At 36.3% G+C, this 20,520-nt stretch overlaps 1 long non-coding RNA gene across 2 annotated transcripts in view; it reads left to right on the top strand.

Moving 5' to 3' along the window:
* Positions 1-20,007, top strand: part of LOC135330365 (uncharacterized) — a 48,099-nt gene extending 28,092 nt beyond the window's left edge. For both annotated transcript variants that reach the window (XR_010392342.1, XR_010392343.1), the window contains one exon: positions 18,044-20,007. This is a non-coding gene — a long non-coding RNA (uncharacterized LOC135330365). The remainder of the gene's footprint in view (positions 1-18,043) is intronic.
* The last annotated feature ends 513 nt before the right edge of the window (positions 20,008-20,520 follow it).

Raw genomic sequence — 20,520 nt, 5'->3', positions numbered from 1 at the left:
GTTTTAACTCTTGAAATCTGGAGGAGTGCCTGTCACAACCCTGCTCTGGAAGCAGCACCTAGAAAAGGTGTTATTTCTGAGAATGACATCTTGGTGTCAGCAAAATACTAGAGTTACATGCTGAGCCATTTCCCAAAGCACAGTCTTCAAGGAACTCTCTTTGAGGAAACTGGTAGAAGAAAGGCCTTATGTAAGGTTTTTGACATTATTTGGGTAGGCAGATCACTGCAGTGACAGTTTCAGCTAGAAAATGGATCATACTGTCATTTTCTCCTCTTCTAATTTCCCTAACAGCTGCTGACTACAATTAAGTTTATTCTTCTTCACATATATACTAAGGTTTATTTTATATTATTATCACATCTTCATATATCTTGCTTCATTTTTGATTTCACATTCTGACTTTGAACCCTATTTAACTGAGTCCTATTTGGTTGTTCTTTTCTCTGAATCTTCTCCCCCCTCCACTGTTTTCTTTCATTCGTCATCCTGCTTTTCTTTTTCTTTACCTTGTGCTTTTGCCTAAGTCCAGTCAGTTTACTTCCATCTCTGTAGCAACATGACTGAAGGGTTATGCACGTACTTGTACTAGGTCAGGGCAGCTCTGCTTCCACATTTCTGCAGCCAGCTAGCCTTCTCTGCTCTGCTCTTTTCACCTGTGGTTCTGACTTGCTCTGCCGCCGATTAGCTGTGAGATGGTAGACTGGCTAGGATGGACGGGAGGAGGTCTGACACTCTTGGAACTGCCTAGAACATTTGTGGAATCTTTGAGAGAACCGGAATTCACAAAACCAAGTAAAAAATCAGGTATGAGTAGAACTTGATGAGTCTTCAATGGCTTTGGTTGTTTTTCAATTTCCTTTTCATAAAAATGAGGCATGCTATGAATGCATGCAATCAAGCTTTATGTTCCCTATGAAGTAATGTGTATATTTCTTTCTGTCTTATCCTTTGTGAAATCTCTTACAGAGACTTTCAGCCAAACCAAACCTTCCACTTCCAAACTTCCAGCATGGACAGAAATGTGTGAATTTGAAAAATGAATCTTTCCATTTGATAAGTGGCTTTCATCAAAAAGAATTTTTAAGCCAAGTTATAGAAATAAACACTAAAAAAATTAGAGTTGTTCACACACAGCTCATGTAGTTCATGCATTCTCCTGTAGAAAAATAGGCGTATACAAATAAAAAACATTGAATTTCTAGTTATAAAAGTATTTCTTTTTCTTGGAAAAACTGTCCATCAACCAGAGTTTTATCTCATCTTTCTTTAAATGTTCACAATGACAAATGACTTGGTCATCTGTATTCATGTATGGTCAATGGAGAGAGTCAGACGTGTTTTGTACCCAATTCATCGAGCTTGTGCTACGATGTCCACTTTAGGGTGAGATTAATGCAACAATACAAGTGACTGTTTTTCTCCCACTGACTATAAAGGGAGCCTAAATGAGTCTCTGAGATACAGACTTGATTGCTGTTAAAATGAGGCAATATGCCTCTTCAACCACTGGTATTTATTTACAAACAAAATAAGAAAACAAATCAAAATCCCAATCAATCTCTAGTAGTGATTCCCTGAAACAGACATTTCCAAGTGTTCTCTGTCTACCATTTTCTGATATTTCTGACTGTGAGCCTATAACTGTAGAAATCCTGACTACAGCTTTATTTATTAAAACATTATGGGGTATTGGTCATATCAGTGAACCTGGAGTATTAAAAAGCGTATCTTCTAGGATGCCTGTGAAATTGATTGTCCCAGCTTTGACCACTGGAAGCCAGAAATCTTCAGTTGCCTGTCAGGTAATCAGCACAGTATCTATTACTTGGCGAAAGTTCAACATGCCTAAGACTCCTTCACAGAATTAGTTTTGTCAGAAAGCTCCTGGCCAGCGTTATCTGTAAGGCTCCGCTTTCCTTCAGTGGGCTGCCCTTGTGCTGACACTGCATCCGAGAGCCTACAAAGAGAAACACTGGACTGTGAAGCTCACTGCTTTCTGCTGCAGAAATTATAAAAACCTGCTAAACTGGAGCCAGTTACACTACTGTTAAAAGGTGTAGCAGAAATAACAAGTACATATACTGTATACACATGTATTGTGTGTACACAGTGCTGTTGAGCTCTGGAGCACTGTGCAGATTTGGCAGCTCCTGTACTCCTCAGTATCATTAGAGAATACAGAAAATACCCAAGTGCATGGACAAATACTCCTGCACTTTTTTTTTTTTTTTTTTTTTTAACTTTCTTGTGCAGATTTGACTATGAAATTCAGTGAGAATTAATCCAGTTTGCCAGTTTGGTAGTCTCTTTGACATCATGGTGAGAAATAGTGTGTAACTGATCTTCAGAAATTAGATCCAAGCTTAACACTCTCTTTTTGTTATGAAGCAGGCTTGTAAAGTGTGTTAAGCATATGCACTTGTAAAGCAAACTGTAGCAGTTATTATCATCTTTACAGCTTCTTTGTTTTGCCAAGAACAAAAACAAATGCCAGATGTCAGAATCTGGATACAGAAGAGAATAGCTCCTCTTCTAAAAAACACCATGTCAGCATGTTATTTGTGTCCCTAAAGCATCCAATTTATATACATATTTGTAAACTATATCCAATGGTTAGCTTTCCACAATATTCTTTGAATAACTTATTCTACTGATTAAGGTTGCACTTATTTCAATCTTCATCTTGTCATGATGCAAGCGACGTCATCAGAGTTACAGTACCAGCCTTTAACATTGCAATATTATGAAAAGGATAGCCTTACTTCACTGACAGCTGAATCTTATCATGAAATGATGATAAGGATGGTCAAGCAACCCTATTATATATTTTACTAATATTTCAAACCTAACCCATGAATGTCGTAAAAGGATAAATGTTTTATATTGCCCCAGTACTAAAAAAATAATGTGCCTGCTCTTATGCTAATGCAAGGCTTTACATACTTATTTCCAGGGACTTATGTGTCTCTGCTATGCGAAGTACTCTGATGCATCAGTTATAAAAAAGTAACAAAATTTTCATTATGGAGATCAAAGACTCAGTAGGTTTCCTCTTCCTACATTTCAGAAAACATATTGCTAAGAGCTTTAATGAACAATGAACGCTAACATAATCAATAACCATCACTACTATAGGTTACACTGAAGCCCTTATTCCAATACTTGCTAACTTTATGAATAATGCTATTGTAGACAGGAGGATTATCCATATGCTTAAAGTTAAGTATGTATAAAAGCATCAACAAGATCAAGGACATAATTTATTGAATGAGCCTTTTCCTCAGTTGTTTTTGGACTACAAGCACATTACGCTAGGGCTTGAATTGTGTCTATTATATTTGCTGATGGCTTCCAAGCCACATTTTGTTAAATCTACAAAACAGGCTTTGGCTGGCCTTGTACTTTTTAGCTGGGAGAAAGTTTGAAATGGTTTTTAATTTATCTGAAAAGGCTGTCTGTCCTTAATGAAGGGATTAAAGTAACATGCTTTATTGCACGATTTGCAATATTGTGTTTGAAATCTCTGCAGGATCACCCAACCTGCTGAGCATAATTTCAGAATCCAGCAGTACCATTAAAAATAAATGTTCTATCAACTATTCTACTAAAATTGCAATTAGAAGAAATCATGAAGATCATCCCTCAGGGCTCCCCTAAAATGTCTGATCTCTGCTCCACCATATATTGATTCTGTGCTGAATTGTCTGATGTCTGAAGAATATACAAATCTCCCAAACTTTCTGAATTGAAGCCTTTGAAATAAATTCACAGGCAATGAAAAGAAAATATACTCTATGCTTTGCTTTATCAAGTCATATTACTTCTCCCTTTAATAACACTAATAAAACAATGAAACCATGATAACCTAGAGAACTCTTGTGTTAAATGTATGTGAGAGTCTCTTTCTCACTGTGTGATTTCTTGACCTTCTTCCAGGTCTCTCTTATATGGTGTGTCACTAATTATTTGTATCTTTTCCAAACTGTCTCTTCCACAGACTATCAAGTTAGTGAAGTGTTTATTTTTTTCCCTACATGAGCCATTGATATATGTGATTGGTAGATAGAAATATATAAGTGTCTAGAGTTCAAATTCATTCTTCCATTTGACCTTCGTAATGTGCACAAGTAGGTATAGTCAAAGTTGATGAACTATACTGAATGAATTATATTTAGACAAGTAACTAGATCTAGGAAACGCTTCATTTTACTTGGATTTTATGAGTATGGTTCTGTGCTCTTTACACTTAGAATTCTCAGCAGTTTCAAGGATTAAGTATATGTACTGCCATATTTTTGAATTATACAGCTCATTTAACTGAGGATAGAAATACAGGAAGATCTAAGAGGCAGGAGAGGTTTTTCTGCAGAAGTAGTGTTCTCCACATCACAACCGTAGCCCACAGAAATCTTTATTTTACTTTTCCCTCCCCTCCTTGTGCTGTTGCCACTGTTTCAGAGAACAGAAACAGGTGAATCACCAGGAGTGCAGCTGTACTGGGAGAAAAGCTCCATAACATTGGCTGGCTTACTCTGGCCCACATCTCTGGGGTGAATTGTGCTGTCTGCAGAAGATATCTGTGGCTGAGATTCACAGAGGACTTCAAAGAGATCTGTTTTAAGAGATTTCTGCTCAGGAAAATGCTGCCTGGTGACAGGCATTGACAGGCAATGACAAGGTATTTACACTTCAAGAAACCAAGAGTTTAGGGGTTAAATTGAGGTACAGAGAATGGATAAATTGCAAATCCTTTCCCTGATACGCGTGAGGGAAGCCTGCCCCTCCGGTACTACATTTTGCTTGGCTGCCATCGTTCTCTGGTGTCTTAGGCAGAATCTAGGTGAGCTCCAAATTTGGCTTCTTAAAATTATCACCTTCTGATAACTCTCCTGAAATCCTGAATTTTGGCACTTATATTTCAGCATCTGAATTTCCCTTTTGGGGCATGTGTGGTAGAGCACCAGTCTTGAGGCACAGACTATTTCCCTCGATCTGCCAAGCCCTGTGGGATGAGCAAAGGGAGGATTCATTCACCTACCCCTCATGACTAACTTACTGCACAAAATGTAGCCCCAGTTTACAGTCCCAGAACATCTTGTTGTTCTACCACAAGTCTTCTGGCTGCATTCGTCTTTCCTGTCCCTCCACCTCACGTGACATTGCATCACCCATGCAGCTCCTGGGGGAGAAGAATGCATTTTCTTTTCTGCATGTCTCGTGGCTCAAGTAGGGGAAGGGTATGTAGTGGGGGAGAGGGTTACTGAGTACATTGCTGAGAACAGTAATAGTGATGCCACAGACATTGTGAAAATCCTCCCAGTTCCTAAACCAGGAGGTGGTTTGAATGGCTTTTGCCTTCGTCTTCTATCCCTTGTGCTTTGCTGGCGTCCTATGTGAGGTGTACGCAGGGTTAATCCAGGCAACAGCTGGGTAGAGAGACCACTCTGGGAAAGCACCAAAGATGCCTTCCCTCCTACTACCTCCATAATGGAAAAACAGCCTTACTAATAGCATCAAGCATACTTCTACAGGCATACCGTGAGTGGCAAAATGTATGTAAGATCTGAGGCCATAAAAAGCATTAGATAAATGTGCATGTACTTAGTTGAGTTCAGCTGCATTCAAAAGCTGCTAATCCAATTTTATAAGGCAGAATAAGTTGTTTCCACCGTGATTCTGAATGGAGAGATGATATTTGAGGTAATATATCTACATAGAAATGAGGAGACACTTGAGGAATAAAGGTCTCATTTTTGTCTGTCTGCATTTTGATGCAGACTGTACTGTATTTTGTCGTATTTTAATCATATCTGTGAACTGCTCCACATACACAGGTGTATTTCATGTTCTTAAAATGAAACTCAGTTTGAATTCCTATGTTCAAAAGAGAGAGTTGTGTGCTCTTTTTTGAGACCTATTTAAGACCTATTGTCAGATCAATGTGTTAAATTTATATTCTTAAATGCATGTTCTTGCACCTAACCATTGTTGGGCATAAAGTTCTGTAAAAATAGGAATGTGATGAATAGTGGGGTGGTTAATCAGAAAATGACGTATCAATAATTTGTTTATGATTTTTTGCAGTATATATATGTATATGGACATATAGAAGAAATAATTCCCAGTATTCTATAGACATGTTTGTAATCCAGATGTTCTCAACACACTCAGTTTTACTATAAGAAAAATTTTATGAAATATTACATTTTATTCATGAAAGTTTTAAAAAATACAGTTAGTAAACCTGCTTATTCCTGACATCTGTATAGCTATACTTGTCTTATGAAAGCGGAATGATTTTAGGTAGAGAAAGCCACACAAATAGTACCAGTCAAATTTAAGCCATAAATTATACCTATATTATCAGTGATCTATTTTGTATTAATCTGGTACATATGCCCAGAATGCACAAAAATGGTATGAAATTGGCACTTGTGGGATGAACTGCACTGTTCAGCCATGGCACTCCATTCAAGAAGAATGAAGTCATCCCAAGTGACCTGAGCATGAAATCTGCAGCGGATTACACGCCATGTAGCTCAAACTGTGTCATCCCTCTTTCCTTATTTTTCAGTCCTCTGCTGTATGGAGAATAGCAGTCCTGAGCTGATAATCCATCAACAACAACCTCACATTATCCATTTCTATACCCTCTTTCAGAGGTGGTCTTTGCCTGTGCTGCATTCAAAGGAGTCTCTAATGTCCAAAAACTCACTTCATTGGCCTATTTTTCCATAACTAATAGCTCAACAGAAAGGCAGCTGAGTAGAGAATTTACTAATTCAAATCCTGAAAATATCCACACCTTACCTGATCCTTCTCTCCTCCAGCCTCAACTATGTCATTTTCTATCATTCCACACTGTCTGATCTCCACAGCCATCTCAGTAAGGACTTGCTTCCTCTAGGACTATTTGTATAAATAGTGATTCACCCTTATTTGTTATGATATCATCATCTGTTTTTCAAATCTCTGTCTTCCTGCCTTGCAAATTGCAGGTGCTGTTGAATTTGAGTACTCTCTCTTTTTATACACATGGATAAAAAGGATGTATAGAAACACAGTGTTTCTAATATTCTCTTTGATTAAAAAAAAAAATCTAATTTCATTACTAATGTAAGACATAGAAACACCGATATGGTTATATTTCTTGAGCTTTCTTAGCTTCTATACTGCCCTAATATGTAATCACCTTTTCATCCAGAAATGGCTGTGCAATGCATAATCACAACTAACTCTTCATAACACATTATTCTATCATTTTACAGCGTTACTGGAAAGTCGATTGTGATTTTACAATCTGGATTGGTTGTTTCCCTTGTAGGCTCTTTTTGGTTTTCAGGAGTCATATTAGTCATTTTATCCTTGCCTGTGATAAATAAATGCATTTTTAATCTTCATGTATAACTAATGTGCTCTTCTGAATGTGCCAAACAAAATGTGATGAGTGGTAGAGCCATTTTCAGTCTCTTCTTTAGATTTTCTTGTGATGCTGGTACACAGAGGGAAGATTGAGTCTGAGTCCCTAGGGATGTGTTACCATTGTAACAGAATTAATAGAGCTGATAGAATGAGTAATTCATAACGCAGTATCTCTTGACAAAGCTTTTCAAAAAGTTCAGTACAGACCAGCTAACTTCTGGTTAGGAGCTGGAAAGCATTGTCAATTTTTTTTCAGTTAATCACTGTTATTAATCATATAATAATGAATAATAAATGTCTTTTTCTATGTCTTCCCCTAAAACAAAATATAACCAAGAAGGGAATAAAGTATCAAAAAAATCTTTAATTTACAAAAGATATTGCATGAAGTGCCAAACCACACTATATTTCTAATTAAACAGATGGATTTTACTTTTTCCAGTAAGCTGAAATATAAATACCTGTATTTCCTGTACTCAGCACCTGCATGCTCTACTCTAAGAACTTCTCATGTAAAGACCATTAGCTGTAGTAAGTGCATGCTTTTTAACTGTTCCACCTGTATCTATTCCCAGGACTTTTAACATAATCTGCTGCTGCATTACTCAGACATGTTTCAGCTGCAAGATTAATTGCCGGTGCACTTGTGTTCCTCAGGACTGTAGTTTCTGAGGGGCTCTGGGTAGATGAGAAACCCTAATTTTTTCTCAGAAAATTTGCAGCTGCTGTAAACCCAGAAAAACTGATTGTGGAGAGTGAGGAAAAGGCAAGTCATTGCTTGTTTCTTAAGGTTAGCATGCATCTCCCTACCTCAGTTCAACAATTTTTATTATTTAATGTTACCTAGTAACATTGCATCCTCCTTCTGGACAACTGTTGAATCACAGTCAGAGGAAACATGAAATAAGCCAAGACTGTAAGAAGTTGTCACATGGGAGTATGGATATCAAAACCCTCGTGAATAGGATAGTGCATATCCTAGAAATACATTCTACAGTTCAAAAAAACCTTTACATGTATTACAAAAATTGTATCGTTGATTTTACTTTGGCTTTCTGTGGTAGCCTCTTGATCATCAATAAATTGGTAAGATGATTGCCAGGTACCATTATAGGTCAGATAATAGTACATTAGATAATCTTGTTTTTAAGTTGGTTTAATTTCAAAGACTTCTGAAGGCAACAGAACTTCAGAGATACTGAACAAAATGTTTAAATTATACAGCATTTTAGATGAAATGCATTAGATATATTAAATTATTCTGAGCTGCATGCATTTAGGTAACATCTGAATGAGACTGTCCAATTCTGGACCACTTCACCTGATTAGGAAAATTTACATTACAGAGTAGACATAATGAGAGAAGTGAAGGTAGGGTTACATCTCCCTTAAGTCACCTGTTCAACCTGCACATGTTTTTAATGTTTACTGTTCTTTTAGTTTATCCAAAAAAAGGTTAAAAAGGTAATTTAGTAGGGTTACCAGTAAATGGAAAGATTTCTAACAAAACAGGATGCTTGAATTAGCTAGATCAAAGAAGTACAAAGTTCAGTGGCTGAAAATCCAATCTGTATAAATTAAGACTAGAAAAAGGGCTTCTATGGTATTAAAAAGATTGACTCACTAGTATTAATGTTTCTGAACACATTTAATGGAAAATAAATCTGGAAAAATGCAACTTTAACATAATAGACTTTTAATTTAAAAATCCCCCTTGTTTTTACCTTTTGATTGGTAAGCCACATCGAAAGAATACTTAATTATCCTTTAATAAACCTATGACTTCAGTCCTAAGTGTCCTAGGGCTTATCCATTTCAGAAAATGCAATTTTCTTTTTCTTACAGTTGAACACACACAACAAACAGTTTTCAACTGACAGATGAAATCCTTAGGACTAGTCTGGGCACCCTCTGTTCTGGATGGAAGACTTTCTGCTCTGGGATCCCCACAGAGCTGAGATAAGAGGAAAACAGCATTGGGATGCAGTATAAGGAAGTTCAAATCTCTCTTCTGGATAGGCCTTCCCTGCTTTAATGGGCTTGCATAAAAAAATTAATAAAAAGTTGCCTATAGGATCATCTGGTAAAATTTTCCTAGGGGAAAAAGAAAAAAGCATTACATATGATGCCACTGAATAAAACAACCTAAGGTGCAAGAGAAAATGTTCTAGTCAAAATTCTAATCCTCCACTGAGGCAAGACAGCTGCTACTGCTATATTTTTTATTTGCTTTTCAGAATTGCACATGTAGATTGGATAAAATTAGCCTTTGTGATGGATTGTCTTTAGGTCTTCTATTGATTATGCAGTTTAGCTGAGAAGACTACATATTCTGGAACAGTTCCATTTGCTCTTCTTAGACAAATTCAAGGTATGATTCGTGGTTGTTCATTAGTTATTAGAAAAACTGATGTTATATCAGATCTTTATATATAGGATTTATAAGTCTTCACTAAAATATACAGATTTGAATATTTTGAAAGATTGATTGTAAGAAGTGAATCTACATACAAGTAAAAAATGCCAGAAATGATGCAAAGTATTCTATCAAAATCTAAAATATATGTACTCCCAATACTGTTATGCATCCTTCTACCTCTCCTCATGTGCTTGACTGAGAGTTGGTTTCCTAGGTCTGCTTCATCACCCTCCCACTGTTCACCTGTAGGTAGTCATGGCTGGGACTGAGTTCCTGCAGCCTGATAATCAGGAAGACATTCCCTCTGCTCACTCTCACAGACAAATTTGTTCTAATATAGCTGTTTTTCTGCTAAAGCACTCATATGGATTCCTAGGCACAAAGGAGTTGAGTCAGTTAATTAAAATTAATTCAGTGTATGTACAATCACCCAAGTACTTCTGTTGGTTTGAATGTTATTTATGTATCACTCTTGACTCACAATGAACAGAATGGGGATACGAGATGACCTGGGTTTATTTTTTTTCCTAAAGATTAGGAAATCACTAAAAATTTTAGAAGCTTATATGAACCACGTGAAAAAATGGAGAAAAGAACAAATGTAGTTTAACTGCTATTTCATCTTAGCAATAATGCTGAACGTTTTCTGCCTGTATATGTGTTTCTGGCACTATGATAAGCATAAGTATTTCCAGGCATTATCCTTTAAATGCAATTTGATAACTGTTTAGAAACAGCATATAATAAAGTTCAAAAAAAAAAATATCTTCAAGAAGTTAGCAATTTCAAAACTTCTTGTGTAGGGCAAAAAGACTGAATGAATAGTTTCAAAATACATATTTCTGTAAATATAATATTTGCAGAAGATGGATTTCCTTACTTTCTTTGAAAGGCTCAATTTTTTGCACTATTGGTTGTTCAGAAGATGCTTCTAATTTAAGACTTTTGATGTTAATGTTACTGCTCCATTGATAACAGTGGTGGTAATATTAAGCACATAAATAAGCATTGGTAGAATTAATCCATAAAGCTTAAGATGGACATTAAGTTCTCAATCCTGACTATGCTAAGAAAAATGCTCAATGATGTTTATAGTGAAATATCTACTATTCTTAATAAAGTAGATAAAAGTTCACATAATCAGCACAGAAAAGTTTAGCAGAAGAAAAGCTATTTTCCTAAACTAGATCAGCAGCATGATGCAAATCAATTACAGTCACATGGAAAAAATGCAGTAGAACTTTAATTTAAATATTTGTTTCCTATTTAATTGTATTTTAATTATGAACTGCTTGAAGTTCATTATTAGATAGTAAGCTCTTTAGAGTTGGGACACTGGTCTATATCTATATCTATTACTTATTTCTACAGGGCTTATCATTAAGTGGCAATCTAGTTATCATCTTCAAAGGATATTCTAATATGAAGATATTGTCATTAGTTGATGAACCTTGTTCTGTAAAACACTGTGAAGGAAAAAATGAATGTACAGCTTACAATGTGAATAATTATTAAAATGATACTGCATGTGCAGACAACACACAGCATCTTATGAATATGCAATATTTATCATGGTAGGATGAACAGTAGCTCTGTCATTTCTGACTGATACTTGTCTAACCTCTGTAGGCCCCCACCAATGAAGCAAACCTCACTCTCCATACACGCTCTTGGAGTGGTCAGATTGAAAATATTCCTTTCAAAGTAATATTTAACCTAAATCTTTCTGGCTATTTTCACAATTATTACTTCTTGTCCTATCTTCTGTGGACTTGGAGAAAAGACTATTCTCTTCCTCTTTACATTGATTTTTTAAGTATTTGAATATTGTTTGCCTCCTGTCCTCATCCTCTTGCAAAGAGTAAGGAAATGAAAATTTCTTAACATTTCTAAGTAGGTTACTGTGATTAGCATGAATATTCTGAGTAGCAAACTGTCTTCACACCACTTATAATGCTTGCCAAAGTGCTTGTGCCTGCCAAAGGAGATTTCTTTCCAGTGTTGTGGTATCTGGCTTTAAACCAGTTCCCGCAGCTTGGTGGAAGGCATGTGCTCCAGCTCTGAATCCTGGATCCTATTTTTAGTAATAGGCATTTTGAGAGTCGTCATTCATTATTCTTGTAGGAAAAACACACCCAGTCTTTCTTAAATCATGCAGGGACTAGGCTTACTATTAGATAACTTTCAAAGCAAAGGGTAAGTCTGGTTCATTATCTCAGAGCAAACATTTGATTAAGCAGATTGTAAACAGAGGTACAAAAAGCAATAAAATGTATTGTCAACAGTGTCCTGAAACTTACCTCTGTCACCAGACATTACTTTTGAATCTCAAAAACTGTCCCTGCCCTCAAGCTGAACATGTCATAAACATTTTCCTGAGAGAATGTGGCCTGAGACACTGAGTTCTTACTCTGGCTATAGACTCTTATTTATATTCTTGAGATGGCTATTGTGTGCAGCAGCATTTCTTTGTGGGGTTGTTCCATTTTTCTTATGAGAAAAATGTTCTTTCATTAAAATATATTGGATATCTCTGAAAAGAGAACATGAAAATAAATAGCTGTGTTTAGGACAGACTTATCAAGTACTCATCATACAAGTTATGTGACAATACAAAAGCAAGAAAAAGATTTTTCGGTGGCTCAGATTTGCTTTTTAGTCTGCAGAATTCTGGTTCATTTAACACTAATACTAATATAAATGGAGGGTGGGTGTCTTCCTCTTGTCCTCAGCGGCTGGCTGAGTCTCTCTCCACTTTAACTGTCCTCAATGCTGCCCAGTCTCTCTAGCTCAGGTGATCTCCCTGTAGTTAAAATATTTCACAGATGATATATCTCAGGAAAGAACTATACCTGTCTTAATAAGACTACAAACACTTGTCAGTGCCTCATATTCACAGAAACTAAGCAAAACACATAAACACAACAAGTAATGACATTTGAACTGGGGTTATTGGCCTGCATCACCTTGCCCCCCAATCATTGTAGGGACACAATCACATTTGCCAAACTGGGATCATTCTGTTACTCCACCTTAATTTGTTCGTAATGGTCCTTATGAAGTCTCAAGCCAAAAACTTACTTTCTGTAATTACAGAAATGCTATTTAATTTTATTATAATGCATGTGGTTAGAATCCCTAGCCCCATGTCTTCAGAGATGCAGTTATCTCTCTCTTTAGCTGTTTAGCCTTTTCCACCCACTCAACTATGTCAGTTATTGTTGCTCCTCAAACCACACAGGTGAATCTCATCATGGGGGACGTGAGATAGAGTGATATCCATCACCTTTTATGGCAGAGCCTGAGGAAAAACTGTAGGGCTCAGTACCAACTGAAGTGTAGTAGGTAAGCAGAAGTGGCAGCTATGGTTTGGATGGATAAGAAGTGACACTGAAGAGCACAAAAAGCATCTGCAGCTGTTAGACCTCCTCACTGAATCCTTCAGGAGCCCCCCAATTCCCTGTAAAGTGTAGGCATTGCAGGAGATGCTGTTGAGCTGTCTGAAAACCTTACCCCATGAGATCTTGACTATTGCCAAATCTGGATTTTCTTAGCATAATCTCTGTGAGAGGGCAGCACCTCAAATGATGATAGTTGTACCTGCCAGGGTACCCTGGCTTGGATCCAGCAGTGTTTATGGGCATGGGAGAATTCAACTTTTTTTTGTCTGAAGCTGGCAAATATGAATCAAATCTGGTAGATTTAAATTTCAGCTTTAAATTTATATTTAAGTTGCTACATGCCCTAGCCAAGATTAAAGGTCTCTTTGGGCTAGACATGTAAACACCTGTCATCTGCTTTTTGGAGCTGATAACCCAGTCCTTTTATTATTTTTTTCTGTGAGTTCATTGCTTGTGCTGTGCCCTGAAGATCACAGAAGTATGAGGTATCTCCCTTGAGGAATCACACTGAAACATTTAAGAAGCTTTGCTTTCCTCCCCTAGAATGCATCGATATTATAAGATCATTTTCCATTATACCATATATAGGTATTCCATATCCCATATATAGGTTTTTTTTTTTCTTTTAGGAGGATATATTTTATGAATATTATTCATTCTCTGTTGCTGTAAGTTAGATGTAACCTAAAAACTTTTTTTTTTAAGCCTTTTTACCTTTTGTTGATGTGCAGGGCATAGATAAGTACTTTGAAAATAATGACTATATTCATAATTTGTACTAATTATTGACTGAGGCATTTGGCTGAAAAACAGCTGGTTCTCTGTTTGGAAACAATCAGAAAAAAAAAAACTATCTGGCTATTTATTTAAGAGATCAAGATACAGTTAGCCATTTCTGGATATCTGTGGTTTAAGCCTTGATTTTGCTTTTCTCTTCTTCTCCTGCAACTTTTAGGCTTTCACACTGAATCCATATACCTAAAACAGTAGAAAGAAGTAAAACAAGGTGATAACTCTGTATTCCATTTGATATTTGCTTCCAATAACCTTTGTGTCACATTTTCCAAAGCTCCCAGTCTCAGGAGGATGTGCAGGCATCCCCAAAATGTCCATGAAGGAATGCAAGCACAGGCAATAATAAATATTTTAAAATAAGGCCTTCTTAAAATTGTTTACTGACTGATATGTGGTAAATTTCTTACAAGGCTGAAAAGTAAGTAACTAGCACTCCTCTTAATACTTCTTACATTTTGAATCCTGTTCTTTCCCTAAGGAATCTTGTTGTCTTGTGCGTCTTCTAAAATATCTTGCTAAAAATATCTGTTTTGTTAGCAGTATACTTTTCTTCAGTCTGTTTCTGGCCCTGCAATCCTTATTCAGACAGAGTCCAATGTACTTTAAAGTATATTGCTCTTTTCATGGAAGATGTGTTGCTTCCATGCTATTTATGTGAGGAAAACGAGATGTTTTTCAACAGTCTGGCCTGGTCTAATGAGATATCCAAACATCTTTCATTTCAATAACAGTTCAACATTAAGTAGCATCCTGGCCATTGTGATTCATGGATAACGTTCATGGGACAGCACTGTTCTCTCTTAGGGTCCAGGCTATTTAGCTACATTAGTCATTTTGTAAGGTAGCAGTTTGTTCTCTTCTTTGACAAATCGCGCGATATAGAAGGCTGTCTTATGATATTGGATGCATTATAGGAAAAATTACTTGGAAAGAAGCATTCCAATTGTCCAAACTCTGTTGTGATATAATATCAGGCAATTTAATTTTGAACTAATTCAGATCTCAATTCTAATCAAAGCTTCTGGGATGGTGTTTTTGCCCATTTTTTCCCTGTTTCTGTTTAACTTAAATCATGAATATAGTAGAAATATCAATCTTTTAAAGGCTTTGCTTCTCTATGCTGTCTTGCTCAGGCACTAATTGAAAAACTAAAGCACAAGATCTTCTGAGGAAATGAGGATTGCAATGATTTCTGTGCATAGCTAATGGGAGTTTACAGCGAACAATGAAATCCTTTCAGGAATCTGCTCTGCTAAAACAAAAGTAGGAACAAATACGAATTGTTAGTAGAGAGCCTATAAAAAGGACTTTTCTCCCATCTTCTCTGGCACCTTGTCAAAACTACCTTGGGAGATGTTATATTCAAGGAAAACACTAGGGGTTATTTTTCCTATATATGAATGTGTTGTCTGTGTAGCCAACCTAACATTGACTCTAATTTCCTTACCTAAGTCTATCTATCCTGAACAAACTAGGTCTCTTGAAAACTGGTTTCTTTTAGAAGAGAAACCTGTGTGGTGAAGAACAGGGCTTAGAGAAAAAGAGCAGCCATTTATCAAGTTTCACTTGGATAAAAATGTCAGGCCTGAGCTCTCTGGGCAAAACTTCTTCCTCCTCAACTGAAGTCTATCATAAATTTGTTCCAGAAAATACTATGTTTGCAGGACGAGCTAGCTGACAACTCATAATGTAAGCAACCTCACAGATGATGATGGTGTGCTTCTTCAAGATACGCATTTCATCTTGGCCAAATGTTCCCTTGAAAAACTGAATTACTGAATTTACATAAAGGAATGATTTTGACGTAGGTTATTTTCTTAGCTGGGTTGTTTACTTTCTGCATCATCTGTTGCCCTCTGTATGACTTAGGAATCTCTTAACTGATCAGTGGTTTTATATATTTGTCACCAAACAGATGCCTCCGAAGTTAAGGTTCCCCCTGAGTACAGTATTTGTTTGTATGTGCAAGCATTACTAATTGCAGAAGTATTCTTGTGCTGAATTATGAGGCCAATTAATGTTAACTCTGCCTGGTCATACTAAGGAACATTACACTTGTAATGTACAAGTGTAATGTTTCTATATGAAAGACACCTATACAAAAAAGGCACGAGTGAAGATGACTGACATAAAGTATTATTCCTCTGGTTAATATTTCAGAAGAATATATCACTAAGCAGTAAGAAATCAGATGTTTTTCCCAATTTTAATACCATTTACACTTTTGGCTACTGAAAGAACTGCACCCATGGATGGTAGGCTCAACACTGTGAGCATGAAACCAGTGCTGTGAGTATAAAGTTGGTGCAGTAAAGATTACTGAGTTCTTCGTTTCTGCAGGTCTCAAAGAATAATATGTGCAATCTTAAAATCTCATTAGGAGATTTAATATTGATTATCTTTAGCATTTTTCAGCCCACAGAAAGAAAGGAATTATTTGAGAACCCTTCTTCATATGCAAGGTAAAAGAAAATAACATGTCTTCTCCCACTAAATAAAAGAAATGAAGAACAATAACTAATTCACTGTATCATAAAGGATTTATTAGACTCTAATTTCACAAAATCACAAAACACGAAAGGGTGAAAAACCTGCATAGTTTTCCAAATGTTCTTCATCCAGTTAAGCTAATTGACCATGAATTTGTTGGTAGTTGAGCTTTGAAGAGGGAGGAACCAGAGCACAGGTACATATTATTTTAATGAACAATGATGTATGAAACGAATCATAGCCTTGTCAACAAGATAATAGTGAATTATATCCCAGTCATGGTTGAAAGAAGATATGACAAACATGCTGGGTGTAGTTTGCAAAGGCTGCTAAAGCTTTGCAAATTTGACGTTTCTGTGTGAAAACTGTAAAATGAAGAGAATCTGTAAGCTTTCATTAAGCAGTAAGGCATACAAGTACAGTTTCAACACAGTATGCAGGTACTCTTGAGTTTTTGTGGGTATGGGGCAAGCCTTCAACTTCAGTTTGTTTTCAATAATTGTAACAGCTAATTCTTTCCCTGATATACTTTTATACTAATAGAATTTTCTTGAAGGTATGGAAACAAGATAGAAATATCTAAATGCAAAATATAGAATACTGTAGTCCTATAAGGAGACTAATTTTTAATAATTTCCTGGGTATCTTGATGATATCTTTTTCAGGAATGCTTACTATTAAATGATAAATCTACTGCTTTACCACGTTACAAGTGTTGAATGAAATAAATTAAAATTTAGCAGTGAAGACCAGAGAGACTTCTGGCCTTGGCTTTTTACTTAGTTTGTACAATGAAGTAGTACTATTGGTTTTTAAATTATCAAATCCCTCTTTAAAAATGAAATTTCTGAAAATATTTCTGTTCATGTTCATTTCATAATCCTTTGTAAAAGAACTGAGATTTAGCCACGCTTTAGAAAATAAAAATAACAGCAAGAGCTCTCCTCCTCTCTACTCCCAGGAAAAGATTCTGAATACTTAGGTTATAGGTTATCTATTGACACTCGGGAACAAACAAACAAAGAGCCCCCCCAATTATTCTATATGCAGTCTTCTCTTTTATTCTTACAAAACTAAATTATGATGGATATTGAAAAAGCTAACCTTTAAAAAAAGTACTGGGTCCAAGCAGCTTATTGAAGCACGTTTATTTTTATGGGGATTTGTTTGACTGCTTTAGAATTGATATATTTTAATTTCTTAGACTTCCGCACCCTCTTAAAACGGTCATTCTGAAGCATTCACTGTTATGTTAATCATGACTTACTTTCTGTTAAGATGAATATTTGGGGTATAAATATCTGGTGCCTATTTCTGCCAGCCTTATTCATGTTGAATAATAGACGTTATCTATATACTTTGAATAAAGCTTTTCCTCTTCGCTTCACTCTGCCCAGGTGATTAAAAGATTTCTATTATTTTTTCAGAGAGACAAGTGAGTGGAGGGAGAAGTTTTGTTATGGAATTCATACTATCCTCCAGTGAGATAACTAATCTCTAAAATTCTTCACAGTGTGCCTTGGTTGGATCACTAAATACCTGCAATACCACAAGGGAAGAAAAGAGAAAAACAACAATCAGCAGTGTGCTGCACATAGTATGCACAAGAAAATAAAACCTTACCCACCCACTGCTACCATGTGAATGGGAAAAAGCATTGGGAAACTTGGAATTGCTCTTGTTAGGAGGAGAATACAGAAATCTTGACATTTGAAACAGTGAGGACATGTCATATCCAGATCTACTTGGAGATGCACAGGTGAGCTCAAGATGATGGAGGATATAATCACTAATGATTGTGTACAGGGCTGACACTCTGTTTTGCCACTTGCTGCTCAAATATACACACAGTATGTGTGATAGTCTTAGATGGATGAAAATTGCAGGTAGACAGCACAGCAGGTCTGCTATGAACTGAAGTCAGTCTTCCAGTTGAGGATGTGTCATTGTTTTTGTTTCTGAGTTTTCAGGTTTTCCTTTTCTCCTCCCACTGCTGAAATAAGAGTCCTGATGGTCTGGCTTCTCCCCCTGGAGTGTCTTCTGGCTGCCTTTGTTCATGATTGGCCTCCAGTTCCTTTGAACTCTTCTGCTGAAAGTGCATTTCTGCTTCTTGAGTATGCCTTATATCAGCTACTGGTTCTCTTCTGCATAGTACTTTCATACACTGTCTCCCCTCACATTCAGTTCTTGGACACTTTTCCTAGGCTTAGAGCACAGCCACTAAGCAAGCAAGGCAGTGAGCAGTGAGAAAGTTGCAATAAGACCTAAAGCATATAGAATAATATGCTTGGGGCAGAAATTCCTGCCGGATTATGACTGCTTTAACAGTAGATTGATTTTCTGAATAAGCAGGATCTTTTCTTCAGCAAGAACCAACACCGGGTAAATAACAATTACAATTTTATCTGGATTTTTATTAGGTGAATGTTAAGTTTATTACATTAGCTTTGTCTGGTCATGCCAGCATCAGTCAATGATGATTTGAAAGCATTAAGGTGAATGTAGGGGAGAAAAAAGTAACAATGGGACAATAATGAAACATATCCATGAACTTGCCCAATTCAAATGAGTTCTGTTTTTTCAGTGTATGAGGACCGTAGGCTGCAGAGCTATTTAGAGAGGTGCTATTCTTTTAATTCATGGTAAAAGGAGTACTATCAATGCTGTGACTTTTTTCTAAGAAAGAAGATTTAAGAAACATATGGAGAGCGGCACATTTGATCTGTTCACCAAAGCTACAAACACACAAATCTCTAGTTATATGTTTTCCAAAGGATTTTTGATTGAGGCAGTTATATAATTTCAAACAGAGATGAGAGAATTTCTGAACTGCAAGAAAGCTTTATTTCTGTATTCTTTTAAATCCAAAGATGAGCTTAGTACTGTCAGAATAAAGAGAAGAAATGTACTCTTCAAAAAGTTATCTATCTGGTTATGTGTATGAGAGATTGAAATGGAAGAAAACTTTGTTAATACCATTTCATATTATAGCAGATTAATTTGTATATGACAGTTTAAGTTTTCTTAATTGATGATTAGCTGTGTAATTTTTTGATTGTTTGTTTGAAATGAGGAATGGGTCTGAGAAGCTATCATTCTTGGAAACCTAACTTAGCTAGCACTACTTGTGCTAGTGAGTACTGGGCAAAGATTATAAGGAAATTTGTCCCTTTAAACAGTGGATAAAAAGGTTATAAAGAAATAACAAGTAACTATGACATTTCTGACAGATAGTTTAGCACTTATTACCTTTCACTGTAGGCTAATGCTAGGTAGTATGTTATTCTTTGCTTGCACTTTTTGTATCCATGCTCACCATATTTTATCTGTTGATGACTTAAGGCCTACTTTTATGCATTTTCAAGTGAAGACAAATAAAACACAGGGCAGCAATTTTTTTTTTGTACTTCTCAGTGATCTCACAGTGTCTACAGTGCTTTTGGTTGAACAGCAAGAATTATAGCAAACCTACTGGATTTAAAATATTACCTGTCTCTCTGTCTGTCTTTTTCTATGTCTGTCGGCTATAATTTAGGAGTAGGTTAAAGAATAATTCATGTCAGCAAAATCTCTGTAACAATGGACAGTAGTTTTCTTTACTGACATCATGCTAAGATCTAGACTGTACAGCCTTGGTGCAGAGTGCACCATACAGGTAATCAGCCTCTCGTCATCTCGCTTTGGGTAGGTAAAGGTCAGCAGAGCACCAAAGAAAGGCACACAAAACTTGGGCACTAGAAATGTTTGAGAAGCTTGATCCAAGGGATGTGCATTGCAACAGACCTACCAGCGCCCATCCTCACACTCTTCAGTACAGTGATACCTTGAAAAAGAAACAATAAGATATAGGTGAGTGCTGGGCACATGAAGATAATATGATTTTATTGTTTGCATGATGCTAGCACTAGAGACTTGAACTAATTTTTACAGCCTTTATAGCATTTAAGGGATAGATCTTGTCATAAAATGTTTTTTCCTGGGCATTTAAGT

Source organism: Dromaius novaehollandiae, chromosome 1 (genome assembly GCF_036370855.1).
Source record: "Dromaius novaehollandiae isolate bDroNov1 chromosome 1, bDroNov1.hap1, whole genome shotgun sequence".
Classification (NCBI taxonomy): Eukaryota; Metazoa; Chordata; class Aves; order Casuariiformes; family Dromaiidae; genus Dromaius; species Dromaius novaehollandiae.
This window is presented reverse-complemented; position numbering and strand designations above follow the sequence as displayed.